This window comes from Lipotes vexillifer, unplaced genomic scaffold (assembly GCF_000442215.2).
Source record: "Lipotes vexillifer unplaced genomic scaffold, Lipotes_vexillifer_v1.1 scaffold796, whole genome shotgun sequence".
Taxonomy (NCBI): Eukaryota; Metazoa; Chordata; class Mammalia; order Artiodactyla; family Lipotidae; genus Lipotes; species Lipotes vexillifer.
The window spans coordinates 541,795-565,478 of NW_006773072.1; the positions used below are offsets into that span (position 1 = coordinate 541,795).

Genomic DNA, 23,684 nt, shown 5'->3' on the forward strand with positions numbered 1-23,684 from the left:
CAAAAATAAATAAATATATATATATATATATATATACACACACATATATATATATATATATATATATATATATATATATATAAAATTCTGAGGCAAAATTGCCATTTTTATAAAATATCAACAATTTTTTCATTTAATCTATGAATATGGTAGATTACATGAATATATTTTCTACTTCTAAACCATCCATGCATTCCTGGGATCAACTCTATTTGGTCAGTTAAAGAAATATATATTCCTAGATTTGATTTACTAAAATTTTACTTTGGATTATCAAGTAAGACCAACCAGGAATTTTTCTCTCTGTTTTTGTCTGGTTTTGATATTTTATATATTGGCTCTTTCTTTTCTATAGAACAGTTTACAGAAGATAGAGCACATCAGTTCACTGATGAGTTTTATGGGAAAGTTCTTCCAAACATCTTTTTCATCTTTGAACCTCTAGCCTCCGGCAGACATTCTATTATACAGTCACTACTCAATAAACATTAGTTGAATTAATGAATGAATTAAAATTCAAGTAAAAAAAGCTTGTTCATCAAAGAAGAGCATATCTAAACGAAGGGCATCCTGTAAAAGGTGTAGCTTTAGGTCAAATGAAACAAACTGCAACTTTACAAAGTAGGGAGTGGGACTTCCCTGAGGTTCCAGTGGTTAAGACTCTGCGCTTCTACTGCAGGGGGCGCGGGTTCGATCCCTGGTGGAGGAGCTAAGATTCCCACATGCCGTGTGGTGCGGCCAAAAAACAAACAAAAAACAAACAAAAAACACAAAGTAGGGAGTAAGTTTATGGAATGTGTTGCCTACAAAGGAGTAATGCAAATATAAGCTCCACAACGTTGAGAAACCCAATCAAGGGCAAGGTTAGCAGGCAAAGGTTTACTGCTAACACATCAAAGCTGGTCTAGACAGCACTGATACTTTCCCACAACACCCTTTATCACCACTGAACTAATCGTCATCGGTATTTCTCGTGTTCCTATGCATTACAGCAACGAGAACCCAAATTTTTAAAATCTTGATCCTAAAACACAACAGTCATCCTCAGAAAAATCGCTTTTTAATATATTTTGGCACAGAGGTTAAGGGCTACAGAGAGGTTCTCATCCACTACATATAAACATTCTGCCTCACCCTCCAGGAATCAGAGTGCCTCTGATTCCTCTCCCAGCCACCAAACTACAGCAAAAACGGCAAGGAACTTGGACCTCAATGCCAGGTTAGGAGGTCTCAAGGTAGTGAAAGGATAAAATACGAACCTGTCATCATTCTTTTCCCCTCAGAGATTTCAGAGGAGGAGAAAGAGGGGGGAAAGCAGGAGACCTCCAATCTCAAGGAAATCTTCCAGGATTTGATATATAGGAATAAGCATTTCTAGTTATCTTTTTATGATTGAAATGGTCAAGAGGCCCTTAAAAATTGACCTTCCGGGACTTTGCTGGCAGTCCAGTGGTTAAGACTCTGGGCTTCAGGCTTCCCTGGTGGCGCAGTGGTTAAGAATCCGCCTGCCAATGCAGGGAACACGGGTTAGAGCCCTGGTCCAGGAAGATCCCACATGCCGAGAAGCAAATAAGCCCACGAGCCACAACTACTGAGCCCGTGTACCACAACTACTGAAGCCCACGCGCCTAGAGCCTGTGCTCCGCAACAAGAAAAGCCACTGTAATGGGAAGTTCACGTACCACAACAAAGAGTAGCCCTGCTCGCCTCAACTAGAGAAAGCCCACACGCAGCAACAAAGACTCCACGCAGCCAAACAAACAAAAAAAAAGACTCTGTGCTTCCACTGCAGGGGGCATGGGTTCGATCCCCAGTTGGGGAGCTAAGATCCCACATGCCGCACAGCACGGACAAAAAAAATGAAAAAAAAACCGGTCCTTCTACTTTCCCTCATAATTTGAACTAAAAAGATAAAGTATTCTCTGACGTGAGAATACCTTTTTTTTTTTTCTTTTTTCTTTTTGGTGGACTGAGGTTTCTTCTTAACATTAATAGTCACCATGAGGAGTAAAGGATATCAGGCAGGATGGCTTAATATCCAATCATCAATGAGTAAGAGAATCTTAGACTAGGAAGGGACCATCTACGCTGGCCTTGGACTTAGAGCTTCCAGAACAGTGAGAAATAAACTTCTGTTGTTTATAAGCCACCTAGTTTATGATACTTTGTTAAAGAAGCCCAAACTGAGACATGCACTAAAATGGAAGACTCAAGCTTGACCATCTAACCTTAGTAAGAACTTACTCTGCAACATCGATCTACGCCAAGTAGCCATTTAGCCTCTACTTAAATACTTTACTCCGCACGACTACATCCAAAGAGTAAGTCATTCTGTTTTCAAATGACAAATTTTTAGACTCAAGTCAATTTTTAAAAACTTTTTAAGAAACTTCAGCCAATAATCAAATGATACACAATTAATCTGACATGAATTCAACCCTCAAGAATCACACAAAACTTGTATTAAGCTGAAACTCACCCACTTGTTAATTTCTCCTCATTGGTCCCAGTTTCCACTGGCCTCTTGGAACCAAACTAACCAAACAATCCCTGTGTTGCTTGACAACTCATTAAACATTTGAAGTAGCTTAAAATATATTAAACTGAGGTAAAATAAAGTTATGCATCAGACTACACACACACACACACACACACACACACACACACGCTCACGTATGCAAAAAATTAAAAGATAATCTCCTGTCTCGTAATTATGAGGATTTAGCTTCTGAAAGAACTTTATTTAGAAGGGTTTATTTAGGAAATTAAGGACCTTCTTAAACATTACAGACTGAAGGAACTAAGGGCAATAGAATTCATTTTTCCCTGAGCGACTACAACCTAACTTTTATATCCAAAGCACCTTGCAGAGCTGCTAATTGAAAGTAATTACTAAATGAAAAGTAAAAGTCAATGAATGAGATCTTACTGTGTATCACATAATATGCTAAAGTATTACAGATACAGTATTATCTCATAAAATCCTCAAATATTTTATGTGGTTAGTTAGCACCATAAATCCTTATTTTACCTCTGAGCAACCTGAGGTCAGAAAGATTAAGTAACTTGCTCAAGGTCAACAATTAGTAAACAATGAAGGTGGAATTCTCACTGAGGCAAATTTGGCTCCTAACAATTCTCTTAACCATATGGCCATACTGCTTCTTGGTCATAAATAAAAGTACACATAATTTATCCGAAAGGAGTTAAGAAATTTTTCAATTATTCCTGAAAGAAAGTAATTCAGTACCAGCATTAAAATTTCTAAATTAGGAATAAAACTCTCACAGAAAAAAAATTTCAAGGAAAAAAAATACAATGACTAGAAAAAGACAACAGATGCTAACTAAGAAATGTCCTTAAATATTTCTCTACCTTGTCAGATTGTTCTGTTTGAGCCTGGCACGCTAAAGGAATTTAAAAGGAATTAGGAACTTCCCTGGTGGTGCAGAGGTTAAGGGTCCGCCTGCCAATGCAGGGGACACAGGTTCAAGCGCTGGACCAGCAGGATCCCACATGCCACAGAGCAACAAAGCCCATGGGCCACAACTACTGAGCCTGTGCTCTAGAGTCCGCGAGCCACAACTACTGAAGCCCGCGCACCTGGAGCCTGTGCTCCACAACAAGAGAAGCCACCGCAGTGAGATGCCTGCGCACCGCAACGAAGAGTAGCCCCCGCTCGCCGCAACTAAAGAAAGCCCACGTGCAGCAACGAAGACCCAACGCAACCAAAAATAAATAAATTTATTAAAAATATTAAAAGTAAAAGGAATTTAAACGTTTTCCTTGTTCTTGAACTTAAATTAAAATCTCTTACACATAACTTCCCCAGGCTCATCATAATCAAACAGAATACAAAAACAAAATACAAATTTTCTCTTCTTTGTAATCATATAAGTTTTAAGATACATACTTCAATAATTTTTCTACATTTTGTACATCTTTAAATCAGTATCTTAACAGATAATATGATATCTCTCTTAAGAAATAATGCTAAAAAGACTCCAACAGGGGTCATTCATTACACTTTGATCTTTCAGAGGAGGTGGTAATTATAACCACTTATATATGCTTTATTTATATCATTTTTAAAAATAGTACTTTACTTCAGTTAGAGAGTAGACAGATTCCCTCAGTAAATTTAACAAGCATACTCTATAATTATTTTCAAATACCATGGTCTGATACCTTTCACTAAATAATGTTATAAAAGCTGATTTACCCAAAAACAAACAAAAAAAACTGATTTACAAAAAACTGGAGGTAATCTACTGTTTCTCAGTATAGCGGAGCATATTACTTTTAAATGAATTTTTGAAACCATTAAGTAAGACCAAAATGCAGTATGTGTATATCATATAAACTTTTTTGAATTAAGTATGCTACCCAATAATTATAGCTTTTAAAGTTTCACAAAGCATATACAAGGACAACACATATAAATCCAAGGTCAAATCACTTAACTACTTTGAATATTTTTACCATATGTCTAAAGTTGCTGGGAGGGAGAAAGGAGAAGAGAAAGGAAGGAAATGAAGGGAATGACAAGGGATAGAAAATCTGAGGCCAGAATATAAGGTTCATGAAATGACTTGAAATCATGTAGCTCAATTCTCTAAATTCATAAAAGAAGGGAACTGAGGACTAGAGAAACTTGGTGACTTGGGCAAAAGCAGCAAATTAGTTTTTTAAAAGTGGGGCTTATTCCAATGACGCTGACAGTGCAGCTTTTAAGAACATCTTTAGAATATGGCATCAGAGTCAGATCACACTGATAGAAAGAATCAAGGATCACAACCAAAAAAAAGGAAAAAAAAAACAAAACAAAACCAAAAAACCCAAACAAACACCACGAAAGTCAGATACCCCTTCCATGTCCTCTTCAAAACAAATATTAGGGCTATTTTTGTCGTCAACCAAACTTCAATACACCTGCCATTCCCTTTATTAGTAGTCAGCTACAAGGTCCTGGACATTCAAATTTAGTGACACCATTCCAGGCTCTTCCTGGCTTAGGCTGGCATATTCTCATGTATAGTTCATACTCCTGAAGTAAATGGAAGACACTTGGTGACTTCTTACAAGTCGTGACCTTTTTTTGTGCTTCCATAACACAAGCATTAGAGCACTTACTATTTGCATCCTTCCTATGACAATTACGACATTTCTCTTGTTAAACTTTTAGCATCTCAAACTGATATGTTACTTTCTACATGTTTATTTCATGTTCCCTGAACAAGAATGTGAGGTCTTTGAAGGCAAGCACTCTCCAGGGCTTCACACTTATCTTCTGTTCCCTTTTCTACAGAATATGCTGTTGTTTCTCTGATTATTGATCAGCAAACAGAAGTTTCTTCAAAGCTATTTCGGTTAGAATATTTCTTAAGGAATGGATGTATTACTCTACTTCTTTAAAATTAGTTATACAGAACATAAAAAACTACACTTACTCAAATATGATGGGAAAAGAAAGGTCTAGCTGACTTTTCACTAATAGGAGTTCTTAATCTGAGGTTCAGAGAGAGAATTCAGTGATCGGCTGAATCTGGATGGGAAACTTCTTACTAACCTCTACGTGAGATTTAGCAATTCCTTCAATTAAGATTATAGGTAACAAACCACAGTAGGATTAGAAATATCTATGAATTTGTCATTAATAAATATCACAGGTATTTTCACATTACATTACAATTACTGCAAACTCATCATTATTCAAAATTGCAGTACTTAGCAGAATTGTTACTAAAGCTTATTCTCTAATGTGAGAAGCATATATAATACTCTAACAAAAATTTGCATTTTTAATATTTGTTAACTACATTTCAATACTAACTGGTTTCCTTTTTAAATCTATGCATTTTACTTCATAAAATCATGGATTATTATTAGAATTCATGGAACAAAAAAATGGTTGAGAACTCCTGCACTGTAGCAGAGAGTAGGTGAGATGATTACAATTCCAAAGGACTACTATGATAACTGTCATATCAGTTCTAATAAAATGACAGGGAAGTTTTGAAATATAAATATCTGTTTATAATTAGAAAGAACACAGACTTTAAGCTGATCATTTTCACTTGAAGAACACAAAGTATGTCTATAGAAAAATTACATTTTCAAATACCTATTAACTTGTTATAATTAAAACAATTACAGGATTATAAATGGTTGGGTACTCAGTACCCTTTAACGGTAACTATTTTTTTGTTGTGGTTGTGTTCTTTACTTCCAAGACTTTATAAAAGGACCAAAAGCCATTATAGGTAGAAGTGTCTTTCCTTCTAGATAGCTTTCAAATATATATATACATTTTATTTTTAACTACTAGGATTATGGCTTAGACATTTTTTGATCAACTATACTGGTGACAGCTAAAATGACTTAAAAAGGAATTCAAAGAAAAACACATACCTCTCCTATTGAAAGGAAGCTGCAAAAAAAAACTTCTAATTAATCTATATTACTTCCCATTCTAAGCCAGAAACTAAACAATATAGGGTATTTCCTACAGACATTTTTAGCAGTTCAGTATTATATACAGAACATTTTCCTTAAATTATATTTAGTCAATGTAGTTTTTTATTTAAATCATAACTTTTCATTTGTATTTGAATAATCATTTCCCCGAAAGACATATTTACCTTCAGCCAGTGCTGGTGATTCTGTTCTTGTCCCTCTATCTGTTTAAAGAAAGAAAAAAGGAAGAAAGTCTAAAACATTATTATAATTTAAAACAAGTTTTAATTTTATGAAAACTAACTTTAACAACAAAGTTCATCAATGCTATCACATACCACATGCATGAGCCATATATTTCTCCCCTTGGATTAACTCAACAACTATTTATGGAGGACTTACTAAGAGTAAGGCATTATCTTAAGCCCTGAGAAATACTAATAGGTGATACAACACCCTAGTTGTCACCCTCAAGATATTAAAAGACAAGCAGGTGTACCAAGAAAAGTACACAGTTCTCATCATAGCTTATGAAGCAGGAGATAACAAGAGAAAAAAATTTAGTAATTCTTCTTTATTCACATACCAAGAGAAAAAATTAGTAATTCCTCTTTATTCTTGTAAAATTATCAAAAGAGGCATATTTCTATATTCTTATCACAGTTTAAGTTCAGTTTCAATGTATTAAAAAATTAACTTTATTACAGGCACTAAGATCCTTATATTCCATGACAATAACCTACTATAAAGCCAGAGGCACACTGGCAAAACTCACCGAACCACAAAGTCCTCTCTAGGACTGGTTTTACTTTTTCAAAGCCTTATTAAACAATTTTAGATGAAATGAAATTTTCAGAATGAGTTTACTCTAACTTTGCAACTAAGAACAAAGCCAGATAACAAACTAGCTTAATTCACAGAGTGAGGAGATACATTTGACTAATGTAACTAATCACCTTTATGTGAAATTTTCTTCCCCTAATTATTTATCTTATATAACCCAAGAGTCCTGGATTAACAAATATAACAAAAATTTCTATGTATAAAAGATTGGTGGGCTTCCCTGGTGGCACAGTGGTTGAGAGTCCGCCTGCCGATGCAGGGGACGCGGGTTCGTGCCCCGGTCTGGGAAGATCCCACATGCCGTGGAGCGGTTGGGCCCGTGAGCCATGGCTGCTGAGCCTGCGCGTCCGGAGCCTGTGCTCCGCAACAGGAGAGGCCACAACAGTTGAGAGGCCCGCGTACCGCCAAAAAAAAAAAAGATTGGTAACATCTTGAGGGAACTGGGCACTGTCATCCAAGCGGGTAAGTGATCTGACACAGTCTTCCCAAGGCCAAAATGTGGCACTGTGTCTCCGACAGATTAAAAAAAAAAAAAAGAACAGGAGTCCAGGAACCAAAAGATGAAAAGTAGACTGGCAACCTTAGGCTCCACTGGGTTAAAAATTTTGATTCTGCAGGAGAAGGGGAGGCGCTTCAGTCAGGAGCTACAGGAAGAATTCCAAAGCAATAATCAAACGGAAGAGGAATGAGGGGACGCGGCAGCGCGGGGCAGGGCGGGGTGGGGGGGGCCTGTAGACTGACCCTGACAACCACGAGGACTTATGGCTGCTGCTACACAACAGGCACAGGAGAGAGGGTATCGCGAACCTAGGGGATTCGACTGAGGCTGCCATGCCCAGGATAACTGTAAATGGGCAGCTGCAGCAACTATGGCCCGACAAGGATAAAGTCACTACAGGCACTGATCCCCCGGGGAAGAAAATCTGGGTCACTCTACCAGGAGAATGGATCAGCCTGTTGAAGTGCTGGCTGAAGGTGAGGAAAATCTAGAATAAGCAGTGGACTGAAATAGTGAACGTTATTCCACTAACCCTCCTGCTATAAGTCTGATGTAGAGACTGTGGCCAGCCACCACGTTGAAAGCTTCGCAGTAAAGGGCAAGCATTCAATGGAGGGTACAAGAGGGTGGGCTGTATGGGACACCTCTCACGCTCTGCCTCACATCTGCACTCCAGCTGAGGCACCTCCCCTTAGCTGCTTGCTGCACTGGTAGGGCTCACTTCCCGCTCAAAGGCTTTGCAATAAGAGATACCTAATGGAACTCTTCGGCCATCCTGAGTCATAATGAACCTGGAAACATGAAGGTGTTAATACCAACACCCGGGGCAACCCCTAACCAATGGGGGGATGAGGTCTGGTAGATAAATACCTTCTTCTTCCCACCAAAAGGCATATTCTTCATGTCTTCTGAGGGCTTCCTAAGGATCAAGCCCCAGCTGCTCACAGAAGTGACCAGGTCAATAATACACCCTTAGATTGACTTTCCTTCTCTGTTTCACTTGCCCTTGTTCTCCAACTTCTGTTTCTTGTTAATATTTCCCCAAATAAATCACCTGCCTAAAAAGTCCCTGTCTCAAGCTCTGCTCTGGGGGTGAAGCCAGGTCTAGACACTTGTCCTTCAGGATACCACACCTCCTTCCTTTCTGTCCCACCTCACTGGATGCTCCTTCATCTCCTTTGCTGAACTTCTCTTCTCTAAAATCCCTGAATGCTGACATGTCCCAGGGCTCAGTCCCAGGTTCTCCACTCTCTTTGTGACCTCATCCCATCTCAGACTTTCTGGATCATCTATATAGCTCAAATTTATTTATCCAATCCAGACATTTCTCTCCACCTCCGCACTCTCATAGCACTGCCTACTCAATATCTCCACTAGGATGTTTTAACAGAGACCTCAAACTTAACACGTTCAAAACTGAACTCCTCATCTCACTCCCCAAACCTGACCTACCTGCAGTCTCCCTCATCTCAGTTGATGGCACTTCTGTCCGTACAGTTGCTCAGGTAAAAACCTTGGATTCCTCTGCAGCTACTCTTTCTCATACATCTCATATTCAACTCAAACTCTCACTACCTAAAATCTTCATGGCTACTATTCTATCTCCTGTTTACTCAATGTTGAAGGTTCAGCGGCATTAGCAGTATTAGATCTACTATTACTTCTGTATTCAAGCGCCTCTAGAACAGGTGTTGCAAAGTTAGATGCTGAGACCATGTTAGAAGTGCTAAGTGGGGCTTAATATCTACAGAGTGCCACAGTTATTAACATGCCAGAATGAAAATACAGGTGATCGATCCAATGCAAAGTACTCATATAAAACAATTTTTAGATGTTATAAAGTAATTAAATAAGTTTTGGAAACACTCAGGCAAAAGAAACAGTCTGAGGGCTATATTTGGTTAATGAACCATCAGTTTACAACTTCTGCTCTAGAACTCTGTATTGTCTATAAATTGATATAGTATTAATCCTTAATCTTTTAGTTTCCTCTATCAGTTAGGAGATGAATGGGAGCTATTTATATTCAAAGCCTAACTGCTCTGGTTTTCCTCAAAAGCTCCTCTTGGATCAATGCTACTACAAATGGAATGAATAAACACATTTTTGCTTTTTCTGCCAAAGGAAAACTTCCTTCCCTAAGACCCAATGCAGCCACCCAGAAATAAAACAAGTGGCTTGGCTGGCCACTTGCATAAACCACAGGAGAAAAACCAGTGCCACTTACATAAAACCACGGGGAAAAAGTTCCATTGATTCTGTCTAATTTTTAATAAATCAAGAAATAATAAAACACTTGTAACTGTTTTCACCCTTAGAAATCAAATGTCAGGTCCTAAGTAATGAAATTAGATAATATGTAAATTAGATAATCCAAGCATCTAAAATCTTTAAACCTTGAGGTTCCTCAAGTGTTAAAATTTCTCTGCCTCCAGCAAAACATAAGAGTTATGACTTCAGAGCACTGTCAGCCACTTTTACAGCTTTCCAATATTTTGAATGATGGTAAATAAATCTAACTGCATTAAATAAATGGTGTTGAAATAATCCCATGAAAAAATGAGATACAACCGTCTCAACCTAGATTGCATTCCTCCTTCACTTGGGTACATGATAAAATCTAATTGAATTCAATTTGTTTAAGCTCCCCTTAACATACACAAAGCAATTTAAAAAGCCATCTTAGAAACAGAAAAGAGCACTTGAAATAAAGGGCCTATTGACCACGTTTGCAGATCAGACAATACTACAAAAGTGCATTATTACATAATTCCAACAAATATCTGATTAAGTTTTAAATTTGAGAACTTGAAAAGGTTATTCTATATCTATCTGAGAAAAAAGAAACATGCAAATCTACAAAATTTTTTTGAAAGACAGAACAGGTGAGATGGACTCATCCTACTCATTAATAATTAAAACACTGTGGAACTGGTATAGATATATAGTGAGGGGAAGAGAACAGACATCAGAATAGGCCCAACTGTATATAAATGTAAAACAAAAAAACACCACCAAATATTTATCAGAAAGTCTATTTATGTATACAGCACCAAAATAGATACCCTACGAGATACTATGATGAAAAAGACTGTGCTCTCTAAAAATGTCTAGTCTTACTATAGCAATTTAAATGTTCAAGGTAAAAATGAGTAGCATGAGAAACAGCTACATACAGTGCCGTGGCAATTACAAAATTCCAGCTAGGAATTCAGGTATTAGAAAAGATTTTATGAAGCTATGGAGCTCTGGTAGCTAAAGTAGATTCTGAAGAATGAATAGCATCTGGACAAGAAGGTAAAAAGTACAAAGAGAACATTCCATGTGAGGAATGTATACAGTAGTCATCACAGGGCAATGAAGAAAGAAAACTTTATTTAATAAATTGTGCTGAAATAATTCCATGAAAAACTAAGATACAACCTTCTCAGCCTACATATTCTAGATAGAGAAGAGTTTAATTTCTTAAAGCTAAATCTCAAAAAATAGAAAATAATACCTTACTTATCTTTAGACAAATAACTTGAAGCACTATAAAATGGAATCAATCATATAAAAATTTAAAATAAAGAAAATCTAAAATGTTTTAATAGTTCATGTAAATATACACAAAATCACATCAAGAGAGGAAAAGATTATCATGGTAATTTGTATGAGAAAGCAAAACAGTAAACACATATATGAAAAAATGTATATTCCCTAATAATAAAAAGGAAATATAAGCAAAGTGGTTTATAACACTGATTCTGGAATGAGATAAACCTGGGCTGAGTTTCCACTTATTTAAATTATTAGGTTATCTGTAAAATGTTATCTGAGCATCAGCTTCATTTATCTGTAAAACAGCAAAAATAATCTTAAAGATTGTGTGAAGATTAATGGAAATGACAGTTTTGTTGAACACAATCACTATTTTTCTCATTTAATATTAAAATTACAACAATATATACATATCTGTTTTGACATTCTATCTCGAGTACACTATACTTAAAAGTATCCATGTCTAAGACACAGCAGCACTCAAATACATGAATACAAACCTCAGGCTTCTATGTCATCCTACACCACAATTACTACCACAAAGCTGGTTTCATTAGAAGAAAGTGTGAAGGTTACATTAAGGGCCCCACTCCGTGCTATACCAAGAACTACATTTTCTATATTGATAAATTATCAAGGTATATATAATATATATGATCAATCTTGATATGATGTAATAATTAATACCTTATTTAACTATATAATCCTTTGATACTACATAACTTAAATATCAAGTATATTTTCACATCTGAAATTGGCACTATCAGTAAAGTCGTAAACTCTATTGTAAACTCATGCTCCCAAAGGTATAAATTATAGACATTTCTCATGAGTCTAAAGAAGTCGTATTATCTCCAGGAAGACGTAAATTTACAAGTAACAGTTGAATAGACAGCTGCAGGTCTTCAGAACATGACTTTATTTTTGTAGTTTCTAAAAATTTCTTATAATTTTCATTTTCCCTTTTACTATAAGAGCAACACATGCTCACTAAACAAAATACAGAGGGAAAATAGAAAGAAAAAATATCACTATCTGTAATCCCACAACCAAAGCTAACTACTTGTAACAATTTATTTCATTCCCTTCTAATGCTTCTTCTATGCATATCTGTACACAACTGAACACCATTTTCTTTGTATGTGTCCTGTTTTTTATCATTCATATCATAAGCACCGTTTTCACATCATTAAAAATTCTTCCCAAATCATTACATCCCATCCTATCATATGGGTATATCACATTTTTTTCAAACACTTTCCTACTACTGTACATGCTATATCCAGGGCCTCCAAAAGCACATAAAGACTTTGTGCAGATTAGCAAAAGTTATCCCATTCTCAAATTATGAACTGGTATTTTATTGTAAAACTTGAACAACTACACAAGGTAGCTGTGCCAGGGTTGGGGTTCAAGAACCCCAGCAAGCAACAGATCTGGCTGTGCATACATGTATCCCTGCCCATGAGTCACGCTCTTGTGTACTCACAAAAATAACCCCTGGACATCAAGGCACAAATATGCCTAAGCCAGTGCCAGACACGCCTGCCCCAAATTTCTCAGAAGAGACTATGACATTAGTTCCTGTCAGAGGGGGTGGTAGGGGTAGGGAGGTGGGAGTTTGAGAATCATCCCCTAAAAGGGCAAGTAAGTGAAAAAATAATCTCAGGGGATGCCTGGAACTGAATCCAGACAAGACACTGTTGTACACACCAGTGTGGCCGTGAGTATGAGCACTCCTGAGCCCAGACACGCCACAGGTGCTGCTGTGCATCTACATACCAGGCAACCGCTGCTCCAAAGTGTGGCCAGAAGGCCTTGATTCCTAAACCCACCCATGACCTCAGAAGTGACATTTCTGTGTTGTGCCTGATATACAGATGTGGCCCCTTTGTGCAGAGAACAATGTGAATAATTATCCTGGCTATGACCAACACAAATCTTTGTTGAAATAAGTTTAAATTAAGTTACGTAGAGGTCTTGATACCTAATGCCAAATTGCTTTACAAAGGTGTGTTCCAATCTATACTGTCATCAGAACCATGCATCCTGGACAGGAGCTTCATTGTTTAAAAAGTGTGCCTGTGGGGCTTCCCTGGTGGCATGCATGCATGCATGCATGCATGCATAAATAAATAAATAAAATAAAACAATAGTAATTAAGACAGAATGGTATTAACATACAAACTGGCAAATGAAAGACAGCACACAGTCCAAAAGCAGAATGCATAGTACAAGAACAAATACAGACTTTTATGAAGAGAAAGTAAATGTTAAGGGGCTGCACTGCAGATCACTGGGGAAAATAGACTGTTGCATAAATGGAGCTGGGGTAATTGATTATTCACATAAAAAATAAAATAAAATCCCTATCGTATACCATACATAAACCAATTCTCCCGGGCTTAAAGACTTTAACTTGAAAGGCAAAACTCAAACTTTTACAAGAAAATACAGGAACGGTTCTTTACAATCCCAAGGTAGGGAAGGGGTGTTTAATTTAAATGAAATATAAAAAGCATTAACCATAAATGAAAAGACTGATAAAATTGATTATATTAGTATCAAAAACCTGTTTATCAAGACACTTTAAAGAAACTGAATATATAAACCACTAAACTACAGAAAGATACTGACAATGTATATAACAGAGAAAGGATTAGTATCTAGTATACAAAGAACTGCTAAACTCATAACAAGACAAAGAAATCAATGGAAAAAAGGCCCACAGTCATGAAGAGGCATTTCAATAAAAAGAAGCACAAACGGCAAATCCTCAGCCTTGACATTTATCAGCTAAAAACAATATGAAATACCATTTTACACCCATTAGATTAGTAAAAATTAAGAACTCTAACAATATTAAGTGCTGGCAGAAATGGGTATCAATAGGCACTCTTAGACACCCAGTATGTGGGATTATAAATTGCTACAATCACTTTAGGAAACATTTGGCATTATCTTGTTAACGTGAACACCGCATACCCTACAATCTAACAGCTCTACTCTCAGGTATATACGTAGAGAAACTCTTGCATATAAATGCCAGGAGAAATGTACAAGTATGCTCAAAGCAGCATTCACTGTTACAGAGGGAAAAAAAAAATAACAAAACACTGGACACAATCTAAACTTTCATTGAGAGGAGAATAAATAAATTGTAGCTTTTTCACACAATGAAAATGTATAGAGCAGCCCAAAGGAGCTACAGACACCTAGAAAGATAAGGATGATTTCAGAAACAATGATGAATTCAATAAAAGTCTCAAGAAGACTACATAACAATTTTTACATAGCTCAAGAAACAGCAAAACTAAAATACATATTATTTAGAGATGCAGACATTTATGGGTTTTTTTAATCTATAAAAGTGATAAACACAAAATTCAGGAGAGTATTTTCCTCTAGGGGGAGGCAGGGAAATTGTATAGGGAAGCAACAAAGTAGGTTCCTAGATCTTAATTAGTGGTGAGTTCATGGACTTTCACTTTATGCTTATTAATGATTTATAACTTACATATCTTTCATATATGAAGTGCTGAAGCACATTACAGAACGGTTCAGGTAAAATGAGTCAGTGAATTCTTAATCTGCATGTCATGCTTATGGTGACAGCAAACAAGCATGTTTTCTCCTATCACTGTTAAAGAAACTGATAAATCTACAAACAAAGCACAAAAGTGAATGGTACAATTTAGTACCTTGACTTTCAGGAATCTGCTCCAGTTTCAAAATAGCAGAAGTTTTTGAGAGAAGCCTTGCCTCTTTCTAAGGTGCTTACAGTAAAAGTCCTCTTTTCTCCATCGGGATAATCAGAATCAGAAGTTGTTCAATTCAGCAAAATTCTTGATTGAGATAGATAGATAGATGTAATATATATGGCACATTCATTAGCTAATCCTTTTATAAAGACCAAGACACATTCTTTGAATACGGATCACTTCTAGAGTACTGAATGGGATTTCCTGCATAGCCTACTGAGATTTTTCAAGCTCTCTGTGGTGAAGGACAGCTGTTTTGTTTTTAAATTTTCCATCCATCATGGTCCAAAGAGAAAAAACCCAGAATACTAATATACTAGGGAAAAAACCCTAGAATACTAAAAAAAAAAAAAAAAAAAAAAAGTACTTTTTAAAAGACTTGCAAAATTCAAATCCCAATTCTTTGCAGACTGGCAAGTTTATGAATTAGTGCTGGTTTCCAAAATGTAACATAAAGCATGAACTCTGGAGCCAGACTGTCAGGATAAGCTCCAGACAAATTACTCTCTCTCTGTTCATCTGTAGAAGGGATAACAAACAGTAATACCTACTTCACTGGATTACTGTGAGGAGTAAATGAATATATGCTTAGCACTTTAAAATATGCTTTATTGTATAACTGATACCCATAAATATATTTTTTCTAAAACATCAGGCTGTCTTTTTAAAATGTAATGAGAAATGAAGATACTGAAAATACAGAATGCTTTATATTTCTAGTTTTATAATTTTCTCCAATCTTTTACATCATTATTAGTGACCAATCACAACACTTCTCTCAAAGCCAGTCAATGATTGGTCACTGAACATCTGCTATCCAGGTCATACACAGACTGCAAAGCATATGGTTGTGTTTCCTCCTTGTCTCCCAGTGACAAACCCATGTGACATTTTACAAAAAAGGATAACCAAACGAGAGAACTTGCCAACAAAGATAAAGCTACAGTAAAGGAACAAAAGTGCTAAAACTGGAAGTCAAATTCTAATGGAACATAAGTGGAGCTACAGAAGAAACAGCTGACTGCGAAGAACGTTGACACTGCTGCCATTAGGGAGACCAATACGCAGTCGGAGGAAGAACTTCGTGGAGGCAAACTTATCAACATAAGTGAGAAAAGTGGGTAAGATGAAAAGGATGAAGATGTCTCAGAGGAAGTGACACCGACAAAAAATTTCTTATTAAAGGAACTCACGGATATGTTTCATGACATTGAGAAGGCAGTGGATGCTGGAAGCCAATCCAGACTTAGAAAAAAGTATGACAATTTGGCCAAGCCATAAAAATGATACTCCATATTGTAAGCTATACAATGGGGCGGGGGGCGGGGGGGGAGGGAAGCATGTGATTTCTCACTTGTAATTACAGTAAATATTACAGATCTAACCTATGTAAAAAAACATAAATATTAATAGGTCTAATCTACATTAACAAAAGGAAAATGGTCTCTTTTGGAAGCAAAGAACACAAAGTCCATCCATTTATGTCCCTTTCTACAACTGTGGCAGTCCAGAGTACCTCTGAAAATTACACTTCACAGTAACAGAAACAGACAAGTCCATAGCCGGAAAATCCAAAGTCCCAAGGCTAAGTCCACTTCTTAATATGTTCTAGCCATTTTTCCTACTGCTGGAAATACACAACCTAAGTGTTTGGCAGCAATATACCAAAAGTGCCAAATATTGAGATAATGCTCTACAAAAGTATATATTTAAGTGCAACATGTTCTCAAACTTCTGGGTCTGAACTGCAGTATCACAAATTTCAAAATACAGATGGTTATATTTTGAGTCATCTATGCAGTCTTTTTAAAAAAGCCTTATTCCATACACTAGAATGAAAAAAACCAATCTATGCAAAATAAAACTAGGAACCACTGATAAAATCAAATGTACGCATGCCACTCTTAAAGTTTCTTAATCCTTAATATAACATTAAAAATTAAGGGAAGTAACTTGCAAAATCTGGTTGTATTGAAAGGTAATTTGTGTTGCTTACAAATAACATAAGCCAGTGCACCATTTAGTCTGAGCTACTGCAGCATGACACCAACCAAGCCAGCATTACAGACCTGATCCATATTGGGCCTGTGAACTTCAGAGAGAAGCTCTGTGCCTGGGTTGTCACACACTGCTCTCCTAATGCCAGAGAGTTCTATGACCCAAACAAATATTTAATCATCTTCCTGACAAAAATATGGATCCATATGTAATACAATTTGACAGAAAGAAAGCATTAGCTTTTAAAGTTTAAGCAAGAATCTTAAGTCTCCCAAAGCTTCAATTTCTTCATCTGTAGAAAGGAAGATAATACCTATTCATAAGATTGAGAGACTCAGAAATAACGTACGAGGGGCACTTATTCCATTGTCTGGCTCTTTTTCCAGGTCTTAACCTGTCACATTAGGCCAACAGCATTCCCTCTGCATAGGTGCCGTTACTACCATTCTTGTAGTTTTCAAGGCCCAAAGAGTTTAAGCAGCACCAGAGGGTGACAGAGTTTCTGTTTGTTGATTCAACAAGCAGTACTAAAATCTTTATCTTATCTCCAGCTGTGCTTGAGATACAAAGAAATAAGCCAATCTTTACCCTGAAAGAGGTTTATGACTTCCTGTGGAAATGATACTTGCATAGGTAAAAAGTAACAAGTCCTTAACAATTCTGTCCATACTAGATCACTGTTACAGACTACAATTATAATAGAAATTTAGAGAAAATTTAGTGTAAGAAGGTATATTCCAAGATACTTAAGAATCTTTTCATGGGGCTTCCCTGGTGACACAGTGGTTAACAATCCGCCTGCCAATGCAGGGGACACAGGTTCGAGCCCTGGTGTGGAAGATGCCACATGCCGCGGAACAACTAAGCCCATGCGCCACAACTACTGAGCCTGTGCTCTAGAGCCCGCAAGCCACAACTACTGAAGCCCGCACACCTAAAGCATGTGCTCCACAACAAGAGAAGCCACTGCAACGAGAAGCCCGCACACCGCAATACAGAGTAGCCCCTACTCGCCACAACTAGGGAAAGCCCCCGTGTAGCAACAAAGACCCAATGCAGCCAAAAATAAATACATAAATAATTTTTTTTTTAAAGAATCTTTTCATGGACCCCACGACACATCAGTTCATTCAACAAAATGTTTGGCTCTTTCCCAGGACCGAAAGCCTGTTCATTGTCATTGTATCCCCTGCACTAAGCACAATGCCTGACACGTTGTAGTGTCCAATGTGTGTATCCTGGATGAGCGGATGAGTGAATTAAGCAAACAATATGAAAAATGATTTAAGGATACCAGAATAAATGTGACTTGTTTAGAGTTATGGCCCCATAAGACTGGCCATTCTGCTAAAAGGATTTGTTTGGGAAAATGAGAGATAAGGAGAGATCAGTAAAAAAGTAATGGATTAGGGGACTTCCCTAGTGGTCCAGCGTTAAGAATCCTCCTTCCAAAGCAGCGGACTCGAGTTTGATCCCTGGTCAGTGAACTAAGATTCCAATGCCGCGGGGCAACTAAGCCCGTGCCCTCTAGAGCCTGCACACCACAACGAAGACCCCGAGTGCCACAACGAAGACCCGATGCAGCCAAATAAATAAATATTTTTTTAAAGTAATGGGTTAACTGGGGCTTCCCTGGTGGCGCAGTGGTTGAGAGTCCGCCTGCTGATGCAGGGGACACGGGTTCGTGCCCCTGTCCAGGAGGATACCACATGCCGTGGAGCGGCTGGGCCTGTTAGCCATGGCCGCTGAGCCTGCGCATCTGGAGCCTGTGCTCCGCAGCGGGAGAGGCCACAGCGGTGAGAGGCCTGCATACCGCAAAAAAAAAAAAAAAAAAAAAAAAGTAATGGGTTAACTGACAAAATTTAGAAAAATGTGTTATTTCCCCTATTTAAATTTAAATTAATAAACAGACTTTAAATAAATTACTCTAAGGTGTGCACCATGGTTTTATAGATAACGGTTTTTCCAGGCTAACAAAATAATTCAATTGCAACAAGCATAGATAACCACTGTGAAGAGATACTGTATGTCTGACTTGTAGTATTACTTCACAATTATCTGAGTAGTCATCAAATAGTAGATTTTTCAAAACTATTAAAAAATGCCCTGTCACATAATTTTTTTTAAAAAATGTGCTAAACTGTTTCCTAATGGCAATTCAACAAAGATTAGTAGACGACTTCCAACACCAGATGTCACATGCAAGGCAGAGTATAAAATGCTGAGTAATATAAGACCTGCCCACCAGAAGCTCACAGTCTATGAGAAGACACATAAACAAATTATTGCAATAGTGTAATATAATGCTACACCAGAGTTCTGTGGATAAAATGCTTTGGGAAAACAAATGAAGGAGTAGTTGAATTCTGCCTAGAGGACAGTGTCAGAGAAAGCTAGAGAAATGACGGCCCTTGAATTTGCCTTGTATGTTTAAAAACACCACCACCACTAACAACTTCCAAAAACATTTTTCATAGGCTTTAAATTAAGTAAAACATTTTTTTAAGTATTTATATGAGCATATCCATTAACCGGGAAAAAAAGGATATTCTCTCCTCCTAAAAGGGGCATTTTAAATGCTATCCATCTCGTTGCTAACAAGGGGCACATAATAGGTTAACGCTAAAGTCCTTAAGAAAAAGCTTTGTTAAACTGAGACTGAGGCAACATCTAGAATTCCAGAGAACATGGAACTTCCCTGGCAGTCCAGTGGTTAAGACTTCACCTGCCAGTGCAGGGGGTGTGGGTTCGATAGGGAAGCTGAGACCCCACATGCCCCGGGGCCAAAAAAATCAAAACATAAAACAGAAGCATTATTGTAACAAATTCAACAGAAACTTTAAAAATGATCCACATCAAAAAAAATCTTAAAAAAAAAAAGAATTCCACAGAACAACAGGTAAAATTTTTCAGTCCCACTGAACAACAAAAACCACGCCAATTTTTTCAACAATTACTAGCCAATTTGCTATGCATGTTTAAATCTTAATCTGTCTTTCTTTTATTTCTACTTATTGGAGAGTTTAGATAATTCCAGATATTGACTACTCAAGCCTGAACTTATATACCAACTAAGGGGGAAACACATTCAAGAGAGGACATGTACTCATGGTGGTAATCATTCCACAATATATGGAAATCAAACCATCATGCTGTGTGCCTTAAACTTATGCAGGGATGTATGTCAATCACTCCTCAATAAAACTGGAATAAACAAAGAATAGGAAACAAACACATACTATTCTAAAAATTATTCCTTAATGACCAAAGTGTGTATGTGTGTGTGTGTTTGTGTGTGCGCACGTGTGCGTGTTAAAGCTTTATCTTTAAAACACCGTCCAGGGGCTTCCCTGGTGGCGCAGTGGTTGGGGGTCCGCCTGCCGATGCAGGGGACACGGGGTCGTGCCCTGGTCCGGGAGGATCCCACATGCCGCAGAGCGGCTGGGCCCATGAGCCATGGCCGCTGAGCCTGCGTATCTGGAGCCCGTGCTCCGCAACGGGAGAGGCCACAGCGGTGAGAGGCCCGCGTACCGAAAAAAAAGAAAAAAATTTGTTCCTGATCTTACACGTAGAATTTTCAGGGAACTGACTGTTCCTTATTAACCTCAGATTCCTGTGTCTCCTGTGGCATCCCATCTGCTGAATAACAGTCCACCCTCAAAGAAAGTTTTCATGTTAGTGAAGGGAGACCATGAGGTTCATGTCTCTCTTTTAAAAAATGCCAGTCAGCCTGAATAGGCTACTATCTGAGTATGGAATGCATAACAGCTGGAAGGAGGATTTTTCTGTGTCTATCTTCTCCTCTTTAAAAACAACCTTACATACCCTACAGGCTTTTTTCTTAAGAATGAAAGTAGCCACATGGTATCTAATGGGTTCAACAGTTACAAAACATCAAAAAAAAAACTACGAAAGCATCACATCATATAGGTTAATTTAATTTCTCAAAAGAGCTGGTAATTCTTTAATGGAACTTTGCTTTTCCTAACTTTAAGAGGTTTTACAGAGATATACAAGTGGAAAATAATCAGTATTTCCAGATTTGGCATACATATGTATATCGCCTAATGCTGCCTCTTATGTACTAAGAAGGGACTGTCATTTCCTGAAATTACTGTCAACATGTACACATACCATTTTGTGCTACATGCTCAAAATAGTGTATGAGTGTTATTCTTAAACATTAGTATAAACACAAGAATATAAGGCAAATCAATAAATTAAAACTTCTCCAACCTATGTAGAGAAAAAACTAATATTGTGCTATCTTTATTTTACAGACTTAAACACCTTAGTTTACATGATTTAACAGATGAACATCCACAAACCAAAGGAATGTATCACTGCAATACTTCAACTGCTGTTATGAATACCTTCATATCATCAGTAATTTTTACCTATATAAAAAAATAAACAAGATATGATTTTAAAATAAATCACATAATTTAAAAATAAATCTAAAATTTTAAATGTGCCTTTACAAGGGAAAGATCTGGCAGGCACAGCCTCAAATGAGGGATCAAACTTAGTATCATCAAGAAATGTGACAGACATTGCTTGCCTCCTGATGTGATACAATGGGACATCCTCAATAATATCCTATGTAAAATACCTGTCAAATATGTTTAGCCTGAATCTATTTACAAGGAGACATAAAACAGACAAATCCAAATTATGGAACAACTTCTAAGACAACCTGCCTGGATTGGAAGGAGCAGGTATGAGGTTACCAAAAAAAAGCAGGCGTTCCATTTCGGCCATGTTAAATGCGCCAGGTCAAGGGCTTCCAAATGAAACATACATGGAGGGTGGATGGAGTACAAGAGCAGAGGTCATGGAAGGTCAGCCCACAAATACTGCACCTCCACCCCTACGACTTCTTATTTTGAGAAAATGATCCAAAGACCAGGGATTCTTGAGAAATCATTCACAGTGGCAGCAACAAAAGACCAGTGCCAGTGTCCTAACCATACTATATACAACCTGGACTGTGTTTTCCTGATGCTTGCCCTCCCCTTTGGTTACTGCTCAGTTTCTGGAGCCTGAATTCCTAGTCTCTGCACCAATTTTGTGAGCTTACTTGCCAGCCTCCCAATAAATTCCTTTTCTATCCAAATTACCCTGTCAATTTCTGCAAGTTGCAACCAAAGGTGTTTGAATTAATTATAAAGAATATTCTGGGCTCAAATACAAAGCTAATTTTAATTTCCTTCCCGATTTAAAGCCATTCCTACAAATAAGCAAAACTTAACTATGTTACAAATGTAACTCAGGTGCAGAGTATGAAAATACTATGAAATTAAAGATGACATAAATCAGCTTTTTGAGACATTTAAGAGGTGACTGTATCACTAAAACTAACACTTGAAGTTCCAAAGTATAAAATTTGAACATTAAAAAAAGTATAAGACAACATCCAGAAGAGATGACGAAATACCAAGATCATTTTAAACTATATCAATCAAATAAAAAACTAAAAAAGCTTTCCAGAAAAATTAAACAAACACTGAAGCATGTTTTGAGAAAATAACACTAGAATGATACCGGTTTTTACAAAGTGTTCTCTCTGGGGTAGGATGCCTTCTTTTTGCTTTATAAATTGCTCCAAGAACAGTAATGAAAAGATTCTCCACCTGGGTCTACCTTTTCTTTAGACCCCTATTTCACATGCTTCCTCACTAAAAACCAACACATAAGTAAAACTACTTTTCATTGTTTCTGAAAACCTTTCACAATTCAAGTCAAAAGTGAATTTTTAGCTATACTAAAAGCTAACACTTCTTACATCCTTGATAGTAGTATCCTGTAGTCCTATAAATCCCCTAATCCGTTTTGTATTTTAAAGAAATACATTTAGAGGAAGTAACACATGTTAAGGGGAGTAAGAACCTTTAGAACTATAGGAAACATCTGCTTCAATGAGGAAAGAGGGCTATTAGTATTTGTGAATACCTACTGTGTGCCACACATTTTGCTGTAGACCATAACCTCTGTAAAACACTAGAAAGCAGGTGATACTACCCTTTTTATAAAAAGTAAATGAGGAAAATTAACCTCAAAAATTGGTTTACTTACCTCCTGTCAGTGCTAACAAGGGGTGACTCAAGCACAGATCTGCCTGGTCCCAAAGCTGATGTCATTTTATCCACAACAAAATGCCTCAATGGGCACATTCTTCTCGTAAAAATTTGTTTTCATTGATATTTTTCTTATTAGAAAAACAATAGTAACCATTACCCTGAACAAGCAGAACCTGTGGGATGTAACCATAAAGCAACTTTTTGTTCACTGCTGTCCTTTAAAGTTATTCTTTGGTGACAGTTAATGTCCCTGAACTTTTATTTCGGCAAGCCTATGACTTTGGTCATTTTCAAATTATAAAAACTATCTGAGGGGCTTCCCTGGTGGCGCAGTGGTTGAGAGTCCGCCTGCCGATGCAGGGGACACGGGTTCGTGCCCCAGTCTGGGAAGATCCCACATGCCACGGAGCGACCAGGCCCGTGAGCCATGGCCGCTGAGCCTGCGCGTCCGGAGCCTGTGCTCCGCAACGGGAGAGGCCACAGCAGTGAGAGGCCCGCGTACCGCAA

The 23,684-nt window shown here is 37.4% G+C and overlaps 1 protein-coding gene across 2 annotated transcripts in view; it reads right to left on the reverse strand.

The window, feature by feature from the left end:
• CYRIB (CYFIP related Rac1 interactor B) overlaps positions 1 to 23,684 on the reverse strand; it is a 156,548-nt gene that overhangs the window by 48,542 nt on the left and 84,322 nt on the right. For both annotated transcript variants that reach the window (XM_007447984.1, XM_007447985.1), the window contains one exon: positions 6,642 to 6,680. The gene's annotated coding sequence lies outside the window, so the exon portion shown is untranslated. The remainder of the gene's footprint in view (positions 1 to 6,641; positions 6,681 to 23,684) is intronic.